The sequence below is a fragment of the Bos mutus genome, chromosome 1 (genome assembly GCF_027580195.1).
Source record: "Bos mutus isolate GX-2022 chromosome 1, NWIPB_WYAK_1.1, whole genome shotgun sequence".
Taxonomy (NCBI): domain Eukaryota; kingdom Metazoa; phylum Chordata; class Mammalia; order Artiodactyla; family Bovidae; genus Bos; species Bos mutus.
Genome location: NC_091617.1, coordinates 71,148,260 through 71,172,768, shown reverse-complemented (window position 1 = coordinate 71,172,768; position 24,509 = coordinate 71,148,260). Strand labels below are relative to the sequence as shown.

Below are 24,509 nucleotides of genomic sequence, written 5' to 3'. Positions count from 1 at the left end.
CCTGAATTCCACCCATGTGGTCCCTGGCCTGGAATGTGACACTAGCCACAGAGTGAAGGTTAGGAAAGAGAGTTGGCTTTCTATGTGATACTGGGCAAGCCACCCACTTGTCAGAGCTTCAGTCTCCCCACTGTGAAGGACAGATTGTCATTTCTATCTCCACCAGAGATAGGTGTGTAGGGCTAAAAGCTGAGAACGCCAAAGACTTCTTCTGCAGTTCCTCTCTCTGTGCCTTGGATGACCCTCCCAGCTACAAATTCTAGGCAGTCTGTTCTGCTCGGGGTGAGAGAGGGAATGGGGGCGGGAGAGGGGGAAAGTGCAGTTGTAAGCCCTGGGGCACTTTTGGTTGGGCTTCTTCTCTCTCTTTGGAATGACCAGCTTTGGAAAGATTCTTTCTTAGGAATTGGATTCTATGCCTTTGTGAATATGCAGAGGGTTTTCTTTTATTGTTTTATTGAAGTATAGTTGATTCGCAATGTTGTATTACTTTCTGCTGTACAGCAAGGTGGCTCAGTTACACATATATATTCCTTTTCATATTCTTTTCCATTATGGCTTATTACAGGATGTTGAATATAGTTTCCCTTGCTGTACAGTGGGACCTTGCTGCTTATTCATCCTATATGTAATCGTTTGCATCTGCTAATCCCAAACTCCCAATCCTTCTCTCCTTCCACCTTTCCTCCTCCTTGGCAAACACAAGTCTGTTCTCCATGTCTGTGAATCCCTTTCTGTTTCATAGATAAATTCATTGATGTTGTACTTTAGATTCCACATATAAGTGACATCATACGGTATTTGTTTCTCTTTCTGACTTTCTTACTTTCTGTGATGATCTCTAGGTCCATCCATGTTGCTACAAATGGCATTATTTCATGCTTTTTTATGGCTGAGTAACATTCCATTGCATCTATCTATCTATATATCACATTTGGCAGAAGGTGGCATTTAGATAAGACAGTACTTTTATAACAGACTTACATTCCTAAACACAATTCATTCTCAAATTTGTAAGCAATAGAGAGAAATTTACAGCACTAGGCCTTATAAACATTATCACCATATCACAAGAGTGAAACTGTAACATACCAAACTTTAAAAGCTCTTTCTTTGAGATATTTACTTTTTAAGGAAAAGAAGGAATTCTTTCTGTTCAGGGCAGTGACTCTGACTGTACTCCTTAATGCTTTCCACTCAGAACTCAGTGGCCGTCTCCCTCCCTCCAGGTCTCTGATCTAATGTCACTTCCTTTAAAGGCCTTCCTGACCTTTCAAAAATAGCACTCCTGTCACTATCATTTTACTTGGTTCATCACATCCTTACTATATCTTTACCTGAAATTATGTCCTTTATTTTTGTTTTCTTCTGCTTATTGTGTTTTTCTCAGTGGGAGCTAAGTTCCACGAGTGCAGAGAATTTGCCTCGTTGCTAGTGGCTAGATATCTTAAGGGCTTCCTGGTAGCTCAGCTGGTAAAAATCTGCCTGCAGTGCAGTAGACCCCAGTTTGATTCCTGGTTTAGGAAAATCTCTTGGAGAGGGGATAAACTACTCACTCCCTGGTAACTCAGATGGTGAAGAATCTGCCTGCAATGCAGGAGACCTGGGTTCGATTCCTGGGTTGGGAAGATCCCCTAGAGGAGGGCATGGCAACCCACTCCAGTATTCTTGCCTTAAGAATCCCATGGACAGAGGAGCCAGATAGGCTATCATCCAGGGAATCGTGAAGAATTGGGCAACTAAGCACAGCACAGCACCGATAGCTTAAGTGCTCAATAACTACTAAGAACTGAATGGAAGCGGCCTATCTATTCAAAAAACTCACTGAGTATTCTAAGATATGCAGAAGAAACTAGTAGTAATATTCAAGAGACTTCTAGTTAAATTGTTTTCTGGGCAAAGTACTGCTGGTCTATAACTATTACACTAAATAATCGCACAGTTTTCCACAAAGCAATGTTGCTAAAGTTCCAAATATGTAAGTTAAGATTGATATACTTATATATTTTAATGCTCAGCACGAAATCAAGAACTGTGGAGCTGAAGGTACTAGCAGTCACAGTATGAGAAAAATCAAATCATCTTTCTGGGTCTCAGTTTATTTTCTTCTGTAAATGTTGGCAAGTGATATAATTTAGGGAAATCCTCTTTTTATATGTTTCTGGAACATAGAGCCAAGCACAAGTTCTTAAGCATCATAAAACCAATCAGACCGGTGTTCTAAAAGATCTTTACTTTTTCCAAAATAGCACACATTGTTGTAAACAATTAAAATAGTACCAAATGTAGGCCTCAGAAAGTTTAAGTGTCTCATAATCCCACACCTCAGAGATTGTTATATTTGCATTTATTCTTCTAGGAAGTCATAGACAAATCCCAACATAATAACAATAATATCAAGAATAACCAGTGTTCCAAAACTTTCTTATTTTCGTGGAATAATGTCTGTTGATATCAATTCACGTAGATCTACTTCATTCTCTCATTTGCTATAAAACCTTGTCTTTACCTGACAGCACATTTTTTTTTTTCAAGGAGATGGCCTGTGGTTTAATAGGGAAGTAGTTCTTCAGCTGGGTAATCTTTCATCATATAGGTAATTGCTTCGGTGTTTTCACCATAAGACCCTCAAGGAAGATGAAATTGTTTCGGTGGATTTTTCATAGCAAGAAACAGAGAACTATCCCATCTTTAAAAAAGAAAATTTCCCTGATGGAAATTTATCTATTTATTAATAAATGGTTATTTCAACTGCCAGAGTCATCCTGAATGTTTTCCTAATGTGATTTTTCTTTTGTCAGTTAAAATGAAGGGAAAAAACAACTGTTCTTTTCATGTGAAAGCATAAACTATGAGTTGTCGATTACAGGTATTCACTCCTTAAGACAGTTCAAAAATTCCACTCTCTGGCTGTGCTCCTGAATTCTTGCCCACTCGGTGTTATGGTCCTAATTCTCGGCTTTGTGTTTCCACAGCACGTGTTACTTTGTTCTCAAGCCCATCACACCATGCAGACATCACCACAAGGCCCACCATCTCCTTCTGGAGACTAGCACATTCTTCAGGGTAGGTTTGTCTTTTTGTCCCTGGTAAATTGCATAATGCCTGGCACATAATAAGTGCTTACTAAATGTTATTGGATGACTGAATGTTTAATTCTCATTATTTGTGGGGATGACCACATGCCTCCCGATTTATTCAGATGCCCTCTTTCCTTCCTGTTCCTTTGTGGCTATTTCCTTTATCACTAGGAGCTGGAACCAGTTGTGAATTGAAGGATGCCAAGCATCTGCTGAACAGCAAGAAAACAATCAAACTGGTGAAAATTGCAGCTTGACATGGCACAGGGAGAGGACCACAGAACTGGAAGGCAGGAGGCCTGGTACTGGTCTTCACTCTGTTACTAACTCAGTTATCCACTCATTCACACTTTCAACAAATATCAAGCACTTCTGTGTTCAGGCACTGTTCTAAGTCCTGCAGATGTAATGGTGACAAGATCCTAGCTCTTCTGGGACTTACCATCCAGAAAAGAGTCAGACACACAGAGAGGAAAACATATATGAGAGAATAGGTTGATGTCATAGGGAATGACTGGATGGGCTACCTCAGTTTTGAGGTCAGGAAGGGCGTCTCTGAGTACTGACATTTCAGCTGAAGTGTGAGTCACTAATATAAAAAGGAAACAGTCATTCAAGGATCCTGAGGAAGAATATTCCAGGATGAACACCCAGTGCAAAAGTCCTAAGGTGGAAATAGATTTCAGGTTTTCATGGGACAAAAAGACCAGTATTGCTTGAGTGGAGAGATGAGTGGAAAGTGATTTGAAATGACTTTGAAGAGGTAGGCAGAAGCCATGTAACATCTTGCTTTAAGGAATTTGGACTTTATTTCAAGTACAATGGGAAACCACGGGAAGGTTTTCTGCAGAAGGGTGACAAGATTATTCCGGCTACCTTGTCAAGAATGGATGGTAGAGTGGTTCCAGGTGGATCAGCTGGAAAGCTAGTGTGGTCATTGAGGTAATGGTGGCTTGGACATCAGTGACTTTAATGAAAATGGAGAGAAGCAGATGAATCTGGAATATGTTTTGGACATAAATTGGACAAAACTTGCCAATCCACTGGATGAAGATGATGAAGAAAGAAAGGAATCAAGGCTGACTCCTAGATTTACAGGTTGAACAACTGGGTGAACACTCATGCTAATGACTAAGACTAGGAACTGAGGAAGGAGCAAGTGTGGGAGGAAAACTCGAGTTCTTCATGGGTAAATTATATCTGAGTCGCTGGTTAGATATCCATGTGGGAATGTGAAGAAGGCATTTGGACACTCAAGTCATGTTTAGGAAAAAGTCATGGCTAGAGGCAGAAATTTTGGAATCATAAGCATATAGATGGTCTTCAGAGTTGATGGGGCTAGAGAGCACACAGAAATGGGAGTAAAGGATGCTCAGGACAGATCCCTGCTACTCTCTAACCTAGAGAGACTGAGTAGAGGAGAAGGAGCTAATAAAGGAGACAGAAGTGAAGGAAGATGGTGGGCTATCCTGTCCTGAGCCGAGGGAAGAACAGAGCCAAGGGAAGAAAATGTTTCAAGGAAAAAATAATCAAGTGTGCTGAAAGTTCAAAAGAGACAAGAATGAAGAAGTGGCCCCTGGATTTATCAGATGGAGTTCACTGATTACCTTGACAGCAGCAATCTCCGGATAATGGGAATAGAAACCCACTTTGAGTGTGTTAAGGAAGGGACGTGGAAATTGCAACTCATTTTTTTTTTTTTTTATTGCAACTCATTTTTGAAGTTGAAGGAAAGTAGAGAAATGAGTTAGCTGAAGGGAGACATGGAGTTTGAGGGAGGTTCTCAGAGCATGCCCATGAGGACGCTTCCACAAAAGAGGACTACTGACTACGTAAGAGAAAGGGAGACTGCAAGAGCAATCCTGAGCAGCAAAGTGGTATGGGATCCAGAGACAGTAAAGAGGCTGACTTTTGAGAGGAACAAGGGATCTGGGTTCACAGAAACAGAAGGGGAGGCAGAGGGGAGGCAACCAGATGTAGGGAGGTGTTTGGATCTGGTGGCAAAAAGATGTGGGGCTTTCTCTCCATGTGACTGTGATCAAGTCACTTATCTTGCTGAGATCTGTTGGAGAAGCTAAATAGGTCTGCTCTGATCATGGTAAATGCACTTCTTTGAGCCCAGTCATTCTGCTAATGACACATGCCTTAATACCTGCTTCATTCATTAAGAGACAGAATGGGGAAGGTGCGGGGTTCAACCTAGAACTAATTGTAATTATAGCTCCTGACAATTGAACACGGCAACACTAGGTCTTATATGGTGCTGTCCTTATATTAGCTCTAACCTCTACACACTCCGCAAGGCAGAATTAGTCCTATTAGAGAGATGAAAAAACTGAGGTGGGAAAAGGTGGTCATGTAACTTTTCTAAAGTGATGAAGTGATGTATATATATGGCTGAGTCCCTAAGTTGTTTACCTGAAATCATCACAACATTGTTAATTGGCTATACTCCAAAACAAACAAACAAAAAGTTTCAAAAAATATATAAAGTGATGAAGTGAGAATTTAAACCTAATGTGGGACTCCAAGTCCATACTTTTACCCATTATATTCTATTGCCCCAGCAAAGAAAGGGGTGAAAGTTTCACGGGGAGATTGGTTGGGGGGTGGGGTGGTTAATACCTTCCAACATTCTCACCAACTGCTTACTAATTCCTGAGACTTGTTAAGGCAAGCAGGAGGCTGAGTTTTCTGCACCAGGCTCAGTAACTAGTGTTCTGGACTCCTTGATAAAGGCCCCCTGAAAGCAGAGGAATTGAACCCATCCAGCTAGTCCATCCCTCAACACAGTCATCCAACAAATTCCAGGAGCTGGGACATATGCTACCAGTTACCAGTGTACTAGGTGAATCCTCAGTCAGGTTATTGTGGCCTTAAGACTTTCCAGATGTTTCCTGGGAAACAATCTTTGTACAGTTTTATAATCCAATACAAAGTGAGGTCAGTTCTTAAGAATATATACAGGCCCAGAGGGGCTACCTCCATGCCTTTCAGTGGGACTAAAAGTCAGCAGTTTTTAAGTGCAGAAACAGTAAGAGTTCAATTTTCTAAGATAATAAATAGATTAATGAGCAGAGCACAGGTTCAGGAATAGAAACACAGGGTTCTTGCCTCAGCTCTCTTATTTCTTAGCTGGCTGACTTTGGAGAGTCTACCAAGCTTTCAGTCCAGGGTTTGACTATCAGGTGCTTATAACATGGCATCCAGGGATCTCCATGGGAGGTTGACAGAATCCTATTTCAATAACACTGAATTCTTTTGTGATCCTCTTTTGTTTTATGCATTTATGGGCATTTTTGCCAAATTGTCAGTGGGTCCATGACACAAAGCAGGTAGGAACCTGCCAGAGGATCTCTGGGATCCCTGTTTGATTCGACAGAGTGTCCACTCACATACCTTCTAAAAGTGAAAGTGTTAGTTGCTCAGTTGTGTCTGACTCTTTGTGACCCCAAGAACTATAGCCCACAGCTTCTCTGTCCATGGGATTCTCCAGGCAAGAATACTGGAGTGGCGTGCCATTTCCTACTCTATGGGATCTTCCTGACCCATGGATTCAACTTGGGTCTCCAACATTGCAGGCAGATTGTTTACCATCTGAGCCACCAGGGAAGCCTTCTGGGAGAGAATTATTTCTTTTAACGAAGTCCAAATGAGTTTGGAGGAGTGAAGGGCAATTCCCCAATGCAGGTGAAAGAGGTCAATGAACAGGAGGTAATGGAGCATCACACATGGTCTGGGGCCTAGGTGGCAGAGGGAGAGAGCCCAACTCCAGGCTCTCACATACTATCTTCATCAAGTAGAGGGGCTGAACCATCTGAAATTAACAGATACGTACTACTACATATAAAATAGACAAGCAACAAGGTCCTACTATATAGCACAGAGAACTATATTCAATATCCTCTAATATACCATATGGGAAAGAATATGAAAAAGAATATATCTAAATCACCTTGTTATACACCAGAAACTAACACAACATTGTAAATCAATTATACTTAAAAAAAAACAAAACAAAAAACTCTGCTGATGATTTCAATGTGCAGGGAGGTGAGAACCACTGAGTCATGTTTTTCCTTGCCTTTGACCATCCTGCTTGCTTCTCCCTTACCTGGAATCCCTCCCTGTCCTCCTTACCTGGTCACCTCTTGCTGGTCCTCCAGAAGGTTTTATCTGAAAGTCTGGCTGTGCTCTGTGGCCTTCTCTGTGCTCCCAGGGCTGCTTTAAAAACACCTCTCTAACACCCGCCCCCCAGCATTCTGGTCTGTGGTTTGCCCATCTTCCCTACAAGGCTGTATGTGGGAAGGGATGTGGCTTCATTTCTCTGAAGGTCCAGCTTCCAGAATGGTGCCTGGCGCAAAGTAGGAGCATGGTAAATGTTTGTTGAGTAAATGATGGCATGAAAATGTTTGGGGGGAAAGAAACAGAAATGTGGCCAGACACATGTCCAGTCCTTCTCAGTTCCCTGCGAGGCCTCGTAGACACTTTGGGAGAGCTTTAGGATGAGTATGTTTGGAGAGGTCTGAGGCTGAATGTGGACCTGACATTTGGAAATACACGAGTTCGGGTTTTAGAAAGGTCTCTCGTACGCTGTCGTAGTTTGCACAACGACAAGGACTGAAATATCGGGGGCTCAGCCCCAGCTGCCCCTGGCCAGCCATCTCTCAGCCCACAGCGTCTGCTCCGCTTCTGAGTCAAGCTCCCTCTTTGTGCCTTACAGAGATGTTGGTTCTGTCTCAGAAAAACAAAGAACACATTCTGACTGTGAGAGAATGGCTTTCAGGGTTTTCTGGTGCAGCCCTGAAGAGAAGACACTTTTATTTCTATCTGTTCAGTGGGGACCAGTAGAGGCAGGGGTGTGTCCATGACCTTCAGTCATGAGATTCGGACCACTGGTAGGGCCTCCCTGGGGTGGGCACCTTGAGGTTTTCGGGTGGGATAGTCTTACCTTTATGGAGAAGGATGAGGACGAGGAGGAGGTGGAGGAGGAGGAGGAAAGCTGTTTTTATTAAGAACCTAACTAAGGGCGTGCATACATCTGTGCTAAGTCACTTCAATCATGTCCAACTCTGTGTGACCCCATGGACTGTAGCCTGCCAGGCCCCTCTGTCCATGGCATTGTCCAGGCAAGAATACTCGAGTGGGTTGCCATGCCCAACTCCAGGGGATCTTCCTGACCCAGGAATTGAACTCACGTCTCTTACCTTTCCTCCATTGGCAGGAAAGGTCTTTACCACTAGCACCACTTGGGAAGCCCTAACTAATGGTGCTCAAATAACATGCACCTACTGCAAACAGGAACCCTGTGATACAGGTACTACCTCTATATTACTTTTACCTTTGAGTCACTTGTCTTCAACCCCTACATTCTTTGTCTCCAAATTCCCTCCATCCAGCCTCCTAAATTTCCATTTCGTCTTTTCTCTCCTTCCCCAGAGGCAACGCCTTACCTCAGGCCGCCATCTAATCTGTCCTGAGAAGGTTCACATGTCATCAGCTCATGACATACGTCACAGCCTTAGTGGGAGCTGCATTTGGATGTGGGTCTTGTATCAAAGGGACCTTCTCTATTGAGTCAAAGATTCTGAGACTCACCAAGATTCCCTTGAGGTTTCTGACTAATCCCCTCAGACTGACTTCCTTCTGTCTTCCCAATTCCAGGCCCAAATCTTTGATCTGTTCTCATAAGTCAATCATTTATTAATTTAATAAATGTTTACTGAGCACTTCATAAAGACTACTCATTTTGCTAGGCAGCAGGAAGACAAGATGAAGAAGGTCAAATCCCTGTCATTGGGGACTTCACTGTTCTGGCTCCTTTCCCCTCTGAGTAGATTGCTCTGGTCACTTGTTTCTCAGCCTCTCTCACCTGAATCAGTTGCCCTTGTAGAAGAAGCTGAACATGGCCATTAATGACACAAACTCCTGAAGACTCAGGAACTCTGCATCCTGCTGTGAAGGGCCCTGGGCAACTCTGTTCTGCCCATCTGGGGGTTGCACATGGTCTCATACCTTCCCCCTCCCCCAGCCATACCCAAGAGAAGGACAAAGCTGGTACCCTTAGCATCTCAGGTGCCTAGCTCAGCCTTGCAGGAACCACTCTGGGTACTTGGGACTACTGGGGGCCCTAGTCTTTAGGGAAAAAGCCTGCTAATCTGTCAGCCAGAAATCCTCTTATCTTTGGTGTCGTGAACTCTCAAGTAAACATGCCTTAAATACATTTTGCCTTTAACGATCCAATGTCTGCTTTCCTGGCAACTCCTGTGTCTTTGGACTGGTCTGCTTTGATATAGTTAGATCAACAAAAATTTAGGAGAACAAACTCAACTTTTAAAAGAAAAATATGTAAACCAAAGAGCTCCAAATAGGGAGGTTTCGATCATGACCAGGAGGCCAGTGATTTTCTTAAAAGGGCCAAAGAGGGGCTCCCCTGAAGAAAGTCTGCTGGGCCTGAAGGAGGGTCTGACCTCACAAGCCTAAGGGATGCACACACACACACTCTGCCTTTTTTCTCTACAGTTTGGCTTGAGATGACCTTCTTGTTATCATAATAACTATCCCGGCTTGAGAATTTCACTTCGTTGAGATTCACCCTAACTCACTCCAAAGCACCCAACAGACAGCCTGAAGATTTAGGCATCAACCCAATTTACCCCTTCCCCTCCTCTCCCACTAGCCAGGACTCAGAGCTGTGCAATTTTCCAGGAGCTGGTGCCTCCATCTGACTGGATTTCTCAGGACCTTCCCACTTCAGGAGGGTTATCTGAAAAGATATCCATGACCTGCTTAGGGAATAATTACAAGTCGTGGTGTGGGGATATGCTTGGGCAGGGAGGGCTTCAACTGAAGCCCTGAGGGACTGGATTTGAAACTGGGGAGAAGGAGAAAGTTAAAAAAAAAAAAAAAAAACAACCACCAAAAAACAAAAAAGCAAACAATGGTACAAAGGAAGCACTGTTCCTGTGAGCAGATGGGGTGGCGGGGTCAGCCCAGCCCAGGTCGCTGTACCAGGCCTCCCACAGCATCTGTGCAGGGCTGGGAGGAAGCACATCTCTGGTCCAGGGACAGCATAGGCCAAGCAAATGGCTCAGGGGATAAATGGCTACATTAGGACATCCTGCAGAGCCGAGGGAATCCCCACAGGACTTCAGATTAGAAAACTGGATAAGTGGGCAGGGGGGATTCCTAGCTCAACTATATAAGAGTCCTGCAATGTAGACTGCCAAATAGAATAATGCAAGTGGCATAGTGAACATTCTGCCTTGAAATACATGGCTTAACAGCTACCTGTTCAGATTAACTAACCAGAAAACTGCCAGATCTTCAAGTCCCACAGGGATTTGTGGACATAGGCATAGGAGGCTGCCTTTAGACCTGCAGCTCCTTCTAACGTATGTGATTTCCTATACACCCAAACATGTGGTTATTCTGTATGCTCTGTAAGGCCTCTTCCTTTCCTGAGCATCTAGAATTTTACAGAGACCCATAGCTAAACACGCAGAAGGCAATGGCACCCCACTCCAGTACTCTTGCTTGGAAAATCCCATGGATGGAGGAGCCTGGTGGGCTGCAGTCCATGGGGTCGCTAAGAGTCAGACACGACTGAGCGACTTCACTTTCACCTTTCACTTCCATGCATTGGAGAAGGAAATGGCAACCCACTCCGGTGTTCTTGCCTGGAGAATCCCAGGGACAGGGGGAACCTGGTGGGCTGCTGTCTATGGGGTCGCACAGAGTCATACACAACTGAAGCGACTTAGCAGTAGCAGCAGTATAGCTAAACATGTTACAGATGAGTCATGCTGTGAATGGTTACTGGGTGGACAGCAGAAGGAAGAAGGATTCATGTGACTGAACTTATTCTTGGTGATACTAGACCCTACTCAGATCCCTGAGAGTCTCAGGGATGAGGGAATTCATAGTCTCCTCTCAACGATGTTATAGCCAACTAAGGTTTATCCCATTTTATCTTATTTCACTTTTGGTATCTAGACAGGCCATTATTATTTACAGTCAAGAATCTGTGAGACGGACTTCCCTGGTGGTCCAGTGGTTAAGAATCCACCCTCCAACCCAAGGAACATGGGTTCAATCCCTGCTAGGGGAACTAAATCCCTCATGCCTGGGGCAAGTAAGCCTGCACACCCACAACTACTGAGTTCAAATGCTTTGGGGCCCATGCAATGAAAGATTCTGCATGCTGCAACTAAGAGCTGACACAGTCAAGTAAAGAAAAATAAAAGAATCTGTGAGAATCTCCTTAACAGCTCAGTTAAAGAATCCTTTTCCCATTAGGGCTTCTGGAAAAAGCACAGGTCTGTGAATCGAGACTGGAAAGTTCTAGGCCAAGCTTTGTCATCAGTTTGTAGCTGACCTTGGCAAGGAACTTCCTCTGCCCAGATCAAGTTCATCCTTTCTTGCCACTTTAACATTCTATGACTGTGATGTGGGACGAAGACAGGACCCCAGATAAGTTGGGGGAGTAAGAAAGGAAAGTGAGGGAAAGGTCACATTAGCTTGTGTGTGTGTGTGTGTGTGTGTGTGTTAGTTGCTTAGTTGTGGCCGACTCTTTGCAACCCCATAGACTGCAGCCTACCAGGTCCCTCTGTCCATGGGATTCTCCAGGCAAGAACACTGGAGTGGGTTGCCATTTCCTTCTCCAAAAGGAACTATAGAAAGAAAGAAAGTGAAGTCATTCAGTCGTGTCTGACTCTGCGACCCCATGGACTGTAGCCTACCAGGCTCCTCCATCCATGGAATTTTCCAGGCAAGAGTACTGGAGGGGGTTGCCATTTCCTTCTCCCACATTAACTTAGGAACCATGAAAATCCTTAGATCCCTACATAACTCTGGTCACATCTTTAAGTCCACTGGCTGCACTTCACCTTCCATGGGCCTCCTCAGAAGCACCAAGACTCACTGGCTCCCCTTTTCTTTTCTATGTATGCATCCATCATGGGAGTAGAGAGCCAAAGGGACAGGCTATGAAGTGAGAAAGGAGGGGATGTGGAGCATACAGGTGGGGAAGATGCCTCCATCTTGAAACCATGTGCTGCAGATCCTCAGTATCAGGAGAGGACTTAGTCATGGGTAAATAGCATATGCTGTTTTCTTAAAATGCAATTGTTTACATGAAATAGACAACGCAAACACAGGTTCTATTTTTCTGCACTGTTTCCCTGATGGGGATAATAATAGTTGTGCAATCCAGAGTGTAGTTATAAACCTATCTTACAGTCACCAAGGAGCTGTGAGAAAGCCAAGCAGCACAGACTTGTGGTTTTGCAAACTCCAAACTATTTTCCTGATGAACTGCAATAACCCACCGTGAGACAGAAGAGATAGAGTCAAACTCCAAGTACATTTTGTCCTCACAGAGTTTGTTTTGACACCAGAAAAATTTCCTCTGTGTGCTGTTTTCACGCTCTTACCCCTATGAATTTGTTTCACACTCTATCTAGTGGACACTTGGTAAATATAAAGGTCTGTCTCTCCAGTACAAAGTGACTGACCGAGAATGGGAACATTCCAGAATTCCACAGGTTAGTTTATTTGCAGGACTCAAATGGTCTGGTAGATTCTTACACTAAACTGAAGAACTGATTATTTGAGAATGAGGGTTTCTCACTGATATATAAATTATATATCTATGTGACTGTATGTGGCTGAGAGCTGTATATTGTGACCCTGCTTATTTAACTTATATGCAGAGTACATCATGAGAAACGCTGGGCTGGATGAAGCACAAGCTGGAATCAAGATTGCCAGGAGAAATATCAATAACTTCAGATATGCAGATGATACTACCCCTATGGCAGAAAGCAAAGAGGAACTGAAGAGCCTCTCAAAAACGAAGATCATGGCATCCAGTCCCATCACTTCATGGCAAATAGATGGAGAAACAATGGAAACAGTGAGAGATTTTATTTTGGGGGGTTCCAAAATCACTGCAGATGGTGACTGCAGCCATGAAATTAAAAGACACTTGCTCCTTGGAAGAAAAGCTATAACCAACCTAGACAGAATATTGTAAAGCAGAGACATTACTTTTGTGACAAAGGTCCATCTAATCAAAGCTATGATTTTTCCAGTAGTCATGTATGGATGTGAGAATTGAACCATAAAGAAAGCTGAGTGCCAAAGAATTGATGCTTTTGAGCTGTGATGATGCAGAAGACTTTTGAGAGTCCCTTGGACTACAAGAAGATCAAACCAGTCAGTACTAAAGGAAATCAATCCTGAATATTCAATGGAAGGACTGATGCTGAAGCTGAAGCTCCAATATTTTGGCCACCTGATTCGAAGGGCTGACTCATTCAAAAAGACCCTAATTCTGGGAAAGACTGAAGGCAGGAGGAGAAGGAGATGACAGAAGGTGAGATGGTTAAATGGCATTACTGACTGGATGGACATGAATTTGAGCAAGCTCTGGGAGTTGGTGATGGACACGGAAGACTGGCATGTCCATGGGTCGCAAAGAGTCGGATGTGACTGAGAGACTGAACTGAACTGATAAAGATCAAAGAAAGTCTAAACCAAGTTGAAAACCAACAACATTTAACTGATAATAAACTTCCCCAGGTGCTACATCTAGAAGAAATTCAGTACCAAATGATCTTCCCTGGTGGTGGTGGTGGTAAAGAACCCGCTTGCCAATGTAGGAGACATAAGAGACATGGGTTCAATCCCTGTGTCAGGAAGATCCCCTGGAGATCAACCCACTCCAGTATTCTTGCCTGGAGAATCCCATGGACAGAGGAGCCTGGCAGGATACAGGCTATAGGGTCACAAATAGTTGGACATGACTGAAGCAACTTAGCATACATCCATGCACCAAGTACAAGAACCAAATTGTTCATACATCACAGGTGTCTCAGTCACCAATGACATTGTAGCTTAGAAGTAGCATCTACAAGTTGTTCGTGCTGAGATATAAGATGCTGCTGGCAATATTTATTTTAAAAACATACAAACAATATATCTCCGTTTCATTGCTCTAGCCACCCTTACTTATTATATTGAAAAGTACTTTTGTACTGTTTTTTTGTGTGTGATTTTAGAGGTAATTCATGTTTCAAAAAAGTGGAAAACACAAGAAAGCACAAACAAAAAAGTATATGAAAGCCAGCAATTCCACCAGCCAGAGAGAACCATGGTTACTATTTGGCATTTCTAATATACTGTATAGAATTATAGAAGCGTTATAGAGAAGCAAATATCTTTTGAAATAAAATTGAGATCAAAACAAAAATTGAGAGGTAGGGAGACAAAAAGGTGAAAGAGAGACTCCAAGTGCATCAGAGTTCATGTAAGAACTTCCAACAGACACCTTCCAACAGAGAAGTGGATGATTTGAGCTAAACCTTGAACTCTTCCAGGACTAAGTTCCAGGAGTCTGCCTCAGGGTACCGTCTGGTTGTAACTGAAAGGCTCTGGCCCTGTGGCATCCGTGGCCTGTCAGGTTTCACAGCAGGTCAAGGCCCCTTCTAGGATTTACTCTGCTTTGTACCTTCCCACGTGGACCTGGAGGAAGGCCACAAATCAAATGCTTCTAACCCACCCTTCCTTTCCCCTCTCTTCCCCCTTAGCCAGGATTCTTGGCTCTCAGTAGACAAGTTTCTGTATAATTGATATATAATTATATGCTCCACCGTCACTACAATGACACGCTCCATTGTCACTACGGTGATTTTATATTTTGCTCCCTTGAGAGACGTTGTAAGAGAAGGAATATGGTTTCCCCTTCGTTTCACTTCATGCTTATTTATGCTAAATGTATAAAATGGCTCCTCATTCATTTCCCACACTCTGTATCAAAGAAAAATTTTCATCCAGTTGTGTCTTCTAATGACTCCACACAAGTCCCTTTGACTTTGGACCAGAACCATTCAATATTCATTCCACAAAATTTTCTTAAGCACCCACACGGGCCAGGCATCATTCTAAGGTGTCGGGAATACAGTGATGAATGAAATCAACAAAAATCCCATCCCTCATGGAGTGATCATTCTGGTGAGGCCAGATGCCAAAGGCCTCTTGCTGCATGCCAGCTCTTTCATTAATTCATTCAACAATCATGAGTGCCTGTTATAGAGGCTTTTTATGTGCTCACTTGGCTAGACTACATCACACTTGCCCTTCCTACATGTTTTTGGATCGGGTGGATCACAAGAGGGATTCTTATGTGAGATTTGCAGGCTGGGGGTGAAGCAGCAGTCATTTTGTCTAGTTGTTTATCTGCTGGCCCATCTCATTGGCATGAAGCACTGACCAGGCCCATATCTGCCCTCCCTTCCCCTAAGTCCTCCCTTGGCCTCCCTGACTCCTGGACAGTGGTGGGCATTTGCCCTCATGATAACGGACACCTTTGTCTGACTCGTCAGCTCTGTTACCTCTGGTGCACTCTACTCCAGTCTCCAAAAAACCTGATTCTGACATATCTGGCATTGCATGCTATCCACTCTCCTTTACCCCATCAGATCAGATCAGATCAGTCGCTCAGTCGTGTCCAACTCTTTGCAACCCCATGAATCGCAGCATGCCAGGCCTCCCTGTCCATCACCAACTCCCGGAGTTCACTCAGACTCATGTCCATCGAGTCAGTGATGCCATCCAGCCATCTCATCCTCTGTCGTCCCCTTCTCCTCCTGCCCCCAATCCCTCCCAGCATCAGAGTCTTTTCCAATGAGTCAACTCTTCGCATGAGGTGGCCAAAGTACTGGAGTTTCAGCTTTAGCATCATTCCTTCCAAAGAAATCCCAGGGCTGATCTCCTTAGAATGGACTGGTTGGATCTCCTTGCAGTCCAAGGGACTCTTAAGAGTCTTCTCCAACACCACAGTTCAAAAGCATCAATTCTTCGGTGCTCAGCCTTCTTCACAGTCCAACTCTCACATCCATACATGACCACAGGAAAAACCATAGCCTTGACTAAACGAACCTTTTTTGGCAAAGTAATGTCTCTGCTTTTGAATATGCTATCTAGGTTGGTCATAACTTTCCTTCCAAGGAGCAAGCGTCTTTTAATTTCATGGCTGCAGTCACCATCTGCAGTATTTCCCCTTTAATTAACTAAGGAAATTTATTTATGTTTGTTGGTGGTGGTTTAGTCACTAAGTTATGTCCGACTCTTGCGATCTCATAGACTGTAGCCCGCCTGGCTCCTCTGGCCATAGAATTCTCCAGGCAAGAATACTGGAGTGGGTTGCCATTTCCTTCTCCAGGGGATCTTCCTGACCCAGGGATTGAACCCAGGTCTCCTGCACTGCAGGCAGATTCTTTACCAACTGAGCTACCAGGGAAATCCTTAAATTTATTTTATTTAAATTTAATTAGCTCAGTGATACATCAGTTATGAATGTTCTACTTTATTTATCCATTCAACAAATATTTATTAAGGATGTCTTATACGGTAGACACTCTGCTAGGTGCTGGGGATACACAGGGAAGACAGATGTGTTCCTTCCCTCGTGAAGCTTACAGCCCAACAGGGGAGAACAGACCAGAAATTCACATAGACAAACAAAATTAGATTTTAAAAATGAGTGGGGCTGTGTAAACAGAGAAAAGTTGGCCAGGAGGACAGGAGGGTAGGACCTATTCCAGTAAGATAGATGAGGAAGGCCTTAGTAATCCAAGTGCATATTTAAATATTAGAAAGTCAAAAAGATACAAACCCATTAAGTGTTCATCCATTTGAAAAATACTCCACTGCAGTTAAATCTCTTAAGGAGAAATATAAGTAAAGATGGAAAGCTAGTGGTTTGGGAGACCCATGTTCAGGAGGAAAGAGACAGTCATATAATATTAACTGGAAGAACAGTGGGAGAACAGTCCTATTTTTTTCTTTTTCTTTCGTTTTGATTTGATGTTGAAAGGGGGAAATACATGGAAAGCAAGCCTTTCACTCCAACAGAGATGGTTTACTAAGAATGAGTTATTGAGAGTGAGTTCAGGCTGTGCCATCAAAAACCTCTCCATTAAGATAGGAATCAGGGGACACAACTTAGCAACTAAACAACAGCAGGGGAAAGGATGGGACACAAGCTGACCCTGAGAGAATATGCAGCACATGCTTGGGACCAACAACTGGAGCACGCGTGTGTGCGTGTGTGTGCGTGTGTGTGTGCGCGCGCGCGTGTGTGTGTGTGTGCAGTAGGATGCACTTCTTCCTTCACAGAAAACCTGATAGACTAGCCCATTCTGGGGAAATGAGTGAGCTGATGGCTCTGCATTTTCTTTGACACTTTCAAGGAATCCAGGATGAATCCATTCAGACTGGCTATGAACATCACGTATTACCTGAGTTGGAAATGCTCCCCAGTGAGAATCATTTCCCTGGTCAGGGGTTCCCAGTGACCCTGGAATAATTCACAACTGTCCCCAGAGTGTAAGCACCCTGAATTTAATCTTTTGGTGTCCCCTCAGTGTGCTAAGCAACGTGCTATGCACCCAGTGGGAGAATCAGTACTTAAGTGATGCTTTTATACAAAACCTACCCATATGTGCCAAGTCAGCTTTTAAAGATTGGGGCCTGAAGTGTGGACTCAGGACACAGAGACCCCTGCAGGGAGCTAGTGGTCTTCTAATGTTTCTCATGATATTTTCAGGTCAAGGAACTGGTTTTGGATCCAGAGGAACAATGCTCCTCGTGTTTGGAATTCTACAGACAGAGTAAGAACTCAGACAGAAAGCTAAGAAATGAACCAATGTGATGAAAAACAGATGAAAGCCCCTTTCTTCTTAAACGAGGACATTACTTTCAAAACAAGGATGAACACTGTGTTGGGAAATTTCAAGTTCTGCTTACTGTTTTGCTCTTAGGGCAATTTTGATAAATAAGATCCCATTGTGATTCGTTGCCTTTTCCAAATTTGCTGTAAACTCCTTTAGCTTGGTGGTGGTAGGTTGATAGGTTATAAAGAAAACAGGAAGAGAAATCCAGGCTCAGTTCAGTTCAGTTCAGTTGCTCAGTCGTGTCCAACTCTTTGCAACCCCATGAATCGCAGCACGCCAGGCCTCCCTGTCCATAACCAACTCCCCGAGTTCACCCAGACTCACGTCCATCGAGTCAGTGATGCCATCCAGCCATCTCATCCTCTGTCGTCTCCTTCTCCTCCTGCCCCCAGTCCTGCCCCCAAAGCATCAGAGTCTTTTCCAATGAGTCAACTCTTCGCATGAGGTGGCCAAAGTACTGGAGTTTCAGCTTTAGCATCATTCCTTCCAAAGAAATCCCAGGGCTGATCTCCTTCAGGATGGACTGGTTGGATCTCCTTGCAGTCCAAGGGACTCTCAAGAGTCTTCTCCAACACCACAGTTCAAAAGCATCAATTCTTCGGTGCTCAGCCTTCTTCACAGTCCGACTGTCACATCCATACATGACCACAGGAAAAACCATAGCCTTGACTAATGCCTTTTTAAGAGTTAGTGCCCTTGAGGGCACCACTTGATTCAGCTTCTACATCTTTCCATGTATCCTATTATTTCTGAAATCACTTTGCCTATATGTCCTCAAAATACCTAAAAATATACAATCCTTACTAGATGGCACTCAATTTCATTTTAAATTTTAAAAGAGGAAAAATGTTAGTGCCTTTTATCCTGGAATCTGACATTTCTTCTTGGGTCAGAATATCTGGAGTTTCTGTGGTTCATCAATGTCCAGGAAACTAAGCACTAAACCTTTCACAGATTTCTGCTATAAAGATTTTTACAAATATACACTGATGCAAAGGCTCAGTTGTCACCTCGAAAGACAGTGGTGTTCCTCAGCCTTCCTGTCTGGCCCTGATTAGCACAGACATAAATAGTATAGGCCTCTGGTGTGGCCTTGTCACAGTTCACTCACCTTGGCTATTAATGGCCTTTACCTGACAGAGCAAATGACCTGTCATGGGTCGAGTGAACAAAAGAAATCATAAATATTCAAGCAAAAGGGGAAAAAATATAGGCACATGTAAAGTTCTAACCCAAGGTCACCCAGCCTATAGCTGTCAGCCAGAAATTGTCACCGTCTTTCCTCCCATGAGGCATTACTGCGTGGAGAACATGTAAGTATCATCATTAGAGTCTGTCCTGGGGTAGCTGGGCAATTCTGACAGAGGAACCGCAGCCCAAGACCCCACTCTTGCACAGGTGTTCCTGTGACCTGGCTTCCATGTTGGACTCGGACACCAAGGCCTGGATTCACCACCACTCCACCACTGCAGCGGGAGCTCAAGGAGTCTCAGGTCAAAGCTCAACGTTTATTGCATGAAGCACTTTGAAAATCTTTTGTTATCAAAAGTATTCCCTTGAGCCTTGGAGAGGATTACCAAGTAATGCTTTCTTCCTGCAGCTTATTTCTTAGGAAATTACCTCCAGGCCTGCCAAAGTCACAGAGACCTGTGGGATTTCACTTGTGTCTTTGCATGTGGAACATTTGAACATCCCTCGTGATTTTCTTCACTCCTATTTACTGAAGAGAAAACAGAAGATCTGGGAAAGATCTGGGCTGCTTGCCTCTGGTCTCTTGTCTGCCCTGCTGGCAAGCATCCAGGTGACAGTTCCAGGAATGAGGCTGGGGACTGTGAACAGATCCATACCTGCTGCTTCAGTTCAGTTCAGTTCAGTCGCTCAGTCGTGTCCAACTCTTTGCGACCCCATGAATTGCAGCACGCCAGGCCTCCCTGTCCATCACCAACTCCTGGAGTTCACTCAAACTCATGTGCATCAAGTTGGTGATGCCATCCAGCCATCTCATCCTCTGTCGTCCCCTTCTCCTCCTGCCCCCAACCCCTCCCAGCATCAGGGTCTTTTCCAATGAGTCAACCCTTGGCATGAGGTGGCCAAAGTATTGGAGTTTCAGCCTCAACATCAGTCCTTCCAGTGGACACCCAGGACTGGTCTCCTTTAGGATGGACTGGTTGGATCTCCTTGCAGTCCAAGGGACTCTCAAGAGTCTTCTCCAACACCACAGTTAAAAAGCATCAATTCTTCAGTGCTTATACCTTGTTATTTCAAGTGTGTGGCTCACTGTCAGGTGAGGGCCACACTCCTGTCCAGGTGCTTTGCCTTCACCTTGTTTTGTTACCATAATTTCCTTTATTTTCTGCCTTTTTTTCCATTCATATCTCATACATCCATTCACTATCTATCCATCCATCCATCCATCATCCATCTATCATCCATCCATCCTTCTACCCATTCATCTCAAACAATGACTTCCTATGTACCAGGTTCTGTGCTATACACTGACTCTAAAGAGAAGAGAGAATGATTTCTGTCCCCCAATCTTGTGGGAGAAGCATATGTAAATATGTAATGCATATTTAACATATGCAAATGACTCTAACACGTTGCAGAGGCTGAGGTGTGCATAAGACTGAGGGACTGCCTGCATTCAAAGGAGGGGCATCACCTCCAGCTGTCACCTCTTGAGGTGGACTTTCTGTCACAATGGTCCCTCTGATCCCACCTTCTGCTGTTCATGCCCTTGTGTGATCCCCTCCTGTTGAGTGTGGGTAAGAACTTGGGGCTCACTTGATTCCACCATAAGGCAAAGGTGGCAGGATGTAGGTGACTACATGTGTACATGTGTATAGTTACATTATTAGGTTACATAACCCTGAAGTGCCTGTCTTGTTGGAATTTCTGTCTCCCTTGCTAGCTTTCGAGAAGCAAGTGGTCACATTGGGGAATCCCACATGCCAAGGAACTGCAGAAGGGCCCTAGGAGCTAAGAATAGCCTCCAGCCAACAGCCAACAAGAAACTGAAGCTCTGGAGCATGTAGCCTCAGGAACTAGGCTCTGCGGACAACTCGAGAGGATTTTGGAAATGGACCCTTCCTCAGCAGAGCCTCCAGTGAGATTCAGCCCCAGCTGACACCTTTTCTTTAATTGAAGTTAATACACAATGTTAATAGTTAATATATAATGTGTTAATTTCTGCTGTACAGCAAAGTGACTCAGTTATACCAGCTAACACCTTGATTACAGTTTTATGAGACCCTAAGTAGTAGACTCAGATAAGCTTTGCTGGGATTCCTGACCCATAGAAGCTGAGATAAAACATGTGTTTCAGTTACTTATTCTTTTTTTTTTTTGGCCAGTTACTTATTCTTCTGGCTGCACCACGTGGCATGTGGGATCTTAGTTCCCTGACCAGGGATGGAACCCGCGCCCCTGCAGAGGAAGCTTAGAGTCCCTGGACCACCAGGAAGTCCCTTATGTGTTGTTTTAAACCCTGAGTTTGTAGTAATTTGTTATGCAACATTAGAAAACTATCACACCTCCTGCCAGCTATCAGAAATGTCAAGTTCTGGGAAGGGGCTGACAGATGGGGAATGTCTCCAGCTTCCACATCCATTCATTCAGCAAATATTTATTGAGCATTTATGATATACGAGGCACAGTTTTAGATACATTAGTAAACAAAAGAAAATCCCTGCTCTCAAAGCTTATACTCTAGTCAAGAAATAAAAATATTAAATTCATAAATAATTGTATATAGTATGTTATTCAGTGATGAGAACTATAGAAAGGATAGAGGGGCTGGGGATGCTAGGGAGTGGGTTGAAGTCTTTCATAGGGTCCTCAGGGTAGGCCCCACTGAAAGGGCAAAACTTGAAAGGAAATATTACACAAGAAACTCCAGGTATCATCCATGCGTATGACTTCAAGCACAGGTTCAAGGTCTCATCCTGCCCTGGGGGATCATGGCGTCATAACTGCCCTTTTCGACCTCTTCTCCCACCTCCACCCTCCATGCCCAGGTCCACCCTGCATCCCCGCCTTCTAGCCTTCTGCTGTCCTCCAAACCCACCTACCAAGAATCCTTACTCTTCATTGTTTCCCTGACAAAATACTTCTCCCCCACATTCAGCTCAATGGCCTCCTCCCCTGAAGCCTCCCCTGGTGCCTTCACCCCACTCCCAGCAGAAAGTCTACTCCTCCTGCACATGCCCTCCAGCTTTGCTTATGACTTATCCTGAGCTTCAACTTTCTACACGTGTTACGGCTGGCAGCCTTTGTCTCTTGGAGAGACTGTGGAATGCGGGGGCTGGGGCTTGTTATCACTGAGCTTCCAGGCTCCAGCATATTACAGTTGGAATTTGTTGAAGAAAAAAATTAGTTAGATGGGACTTCACTGGCAATCTAGTGGTTAAGACTCTATGCTTCTAATGCAAGGGGCACAGGTTTGATCTCTGCTCAGGGAACTAAGATAACACATGCTGTGCAGTGCAGCCAAGAAAATATTTTTTAAGTTAGTTGGAGATCAGTCCTCTGTGGGTTTTTTCCTTTATCTTTAAAGTCCTTAGAGGAGATTTATATCATTCTTTATTTGGTTTGTTACTGAGAGAGTATTTGGACAGAGTACTATTCATTTTCCAAATTCTACTTTTGAGCCAACTTCTTCCACAGCATAGCCTGACCCAGCTCACAGAATTGCACACATGTTCAAGACACAGCCTTGGACACTAAAACAAGTAATTCATGCAGCCACATCTGTCTTTTCCAGAGAGGTTTAGTTCAGTTCAGTCGCTCAGTTGTGTCCGACTCTTTGTGACCCCCATGGACTGCAGCACGCCAGGCCTCCCTGTCCATCACTAACTCCCAGAGTTTACTCAAACTCATGTCCATTGAGTCGATGATGCCATTCAACCATCTCATCCTCTGTTGTCCACTTCTCCTCCCACCTTCAATCTTTCCCAGCATCAAGGTCTTTTCAAATGAGTCAGTTTTTCACATCAAGTGGCCAAAGTATTGGAGTTTCAGCTTCAGCATCAGTCCTTCCAGAGAGGAGAAAGACAGAATAATGATGACTTTTCAATGTTATTAGTAAGCAGCAAACATCTTGAGAAAGGAATGGTTTCCCTGCTTGAGTACAGAGCCCCAAATATGATGACTAAAAAGTCTAGCTGTTTAATTAATTATTGCAATTAAAAATAAAGCAAGCATGTAGGAGCAAAAGCCCTGCGGATGGCAGCTTCCTGATAAAAAAAAACAATGATACCACTCACCACGTAAGCCAATGACAGGGGGAAAGAATTTGTTTGCCTCTGATTACATCTGATTGCCATTAGTGATGACAATAAACCAGGCAGAAGGACCAAATGATACTTGTGGGAAGCATGAAAAAGGGCCTGGGAAATACTTTCAATTGAGGATACACCAGAGAAAAATACCAACTGGAAGTCACAGAGATAAAAGCCACTCTGAGTTAAGTCAGTCGTAACAGTGTACAAATTAAAATAACAGAGCCATATCACTTTTTACCTGTTAGATAGGCAGATGTTAGAAAACTTGAAAATGACAAGTGTTGTGAGGCGGTGGGTTAAAGGAAACCTGAGCTCCTGCTGGGATGGGGCACTTATAGCAATTCTGGACAGAGTCAGGATTTAGGCTCTAATCACTTTCTGGCTAAATTCCTAGCAGAAAACCTAGGCCAAATTCTTTGTGAACTTGGGTTAGGTAAATTTTCTTAAGACACAAAATCTATGTGCCATAAAGGAGAAATTATCAATTGGACTTCATACATTTTTTAAAATTTACTCTTCAAAAGACATTGTTAAGAAAATAAAAGACAAGCCACAGGCTGGGAAGTAAACATTGGCAAATACATCTGATGAAGGTCTTATATGCTAAATACAAAAAGAACTCTTACAATTTAGTAATAAGTAATAATTTAGTTATTATTATTAATCTTAATTAAAGAAATAGACAAAAAGAATGAACAGACACTTGATCAAAAAAGTTGTATGAATGGCTAATAAGCATGTTCAATCTCATTAGTCACTCAGTTCAGTTCAGTTCAGTCACTTAGTCGTGTCTGACTCTTTGCGACCCAATGGACTGCAGCACACCAGGCCTCCCTGTCCATCACCAACTCCCAGAGTTTACCCAAACTCATGTCCATTGAGTTGGTGATGCCATCCAACCATCTCACTCTCTGCTGCTAAGTCGCTTCAGTCGTGTCCGACTCTGTGCGACCCCATAGACGGCAGCCCACCAGGCTCCCCCATCCCTGGGATTCTCCAGGCAAGAACACTGGAGTGGGTTGCCATTTCCTTCTCCAATGCATGAAAGTGAGAAGTGAAAGTGAAGTCGCTCAGTCGTGTCTGACTCTTAGCGACCCCATGGACTGCAGCCCACCAGGCTCCTCCATCCATGGGATTCTCTAGGCAAGAGTACTGGGTGGGGTGCCATTGCCTTCTCCGATCTCACTCTCTAGGAAAATACAAATTAAAACTGCAATGAGAGAAATATCAGCATACACCCACTAGAGTGATTAAAATTAAAAAGACTCACCATACCAAGTGTTAGTGAAGATGTGGAGCAACAGAATGTCTCAGGCATTGCTGGGGGGAATGCAAATAGTACGACCACTTTGGAAAGCAGTTTGACAACCTCTTATAAAGTTAAATAATACATGTCACGTGTGTTTCTATAC

At 43.7% G+C, this 24,509-nt stretch overlaps 1 long non-coding RNA gene across 6 annotated transcripts; it reads left to right on the top strand.

Moving 5' to 3' along the window:
* Window positions 1-118: 118 nt before the first annotated feature.
* LOC138987971 (uncharacterized) lies at window positions 119-21,234 on the top strand. Of its 6 annotated transcripts, none has more exons than XR_011464296.1 (7): window positions 119-282; window positions 2,973-3,063; window positions 3,249-3,379; window positions 12,791-13,455; window positions 17,689-17,752; window positions 19,214-19,308; window positions 19,416-21,234. It is a non-coding gene; the product is annotated as an uncharacterized lncRNA (long non-coding RNA). The 6 variants fall into 6 exon arrangements; XR_011464293.1 differs by having other exon boundaries at window positions 17,689-19,128; XR_011464292.1 differs by having other exon boundaries at window positions 17,689-19,308.
* Window positions 21,235-24,509: the final 3,275 nt, after the last annotated feature.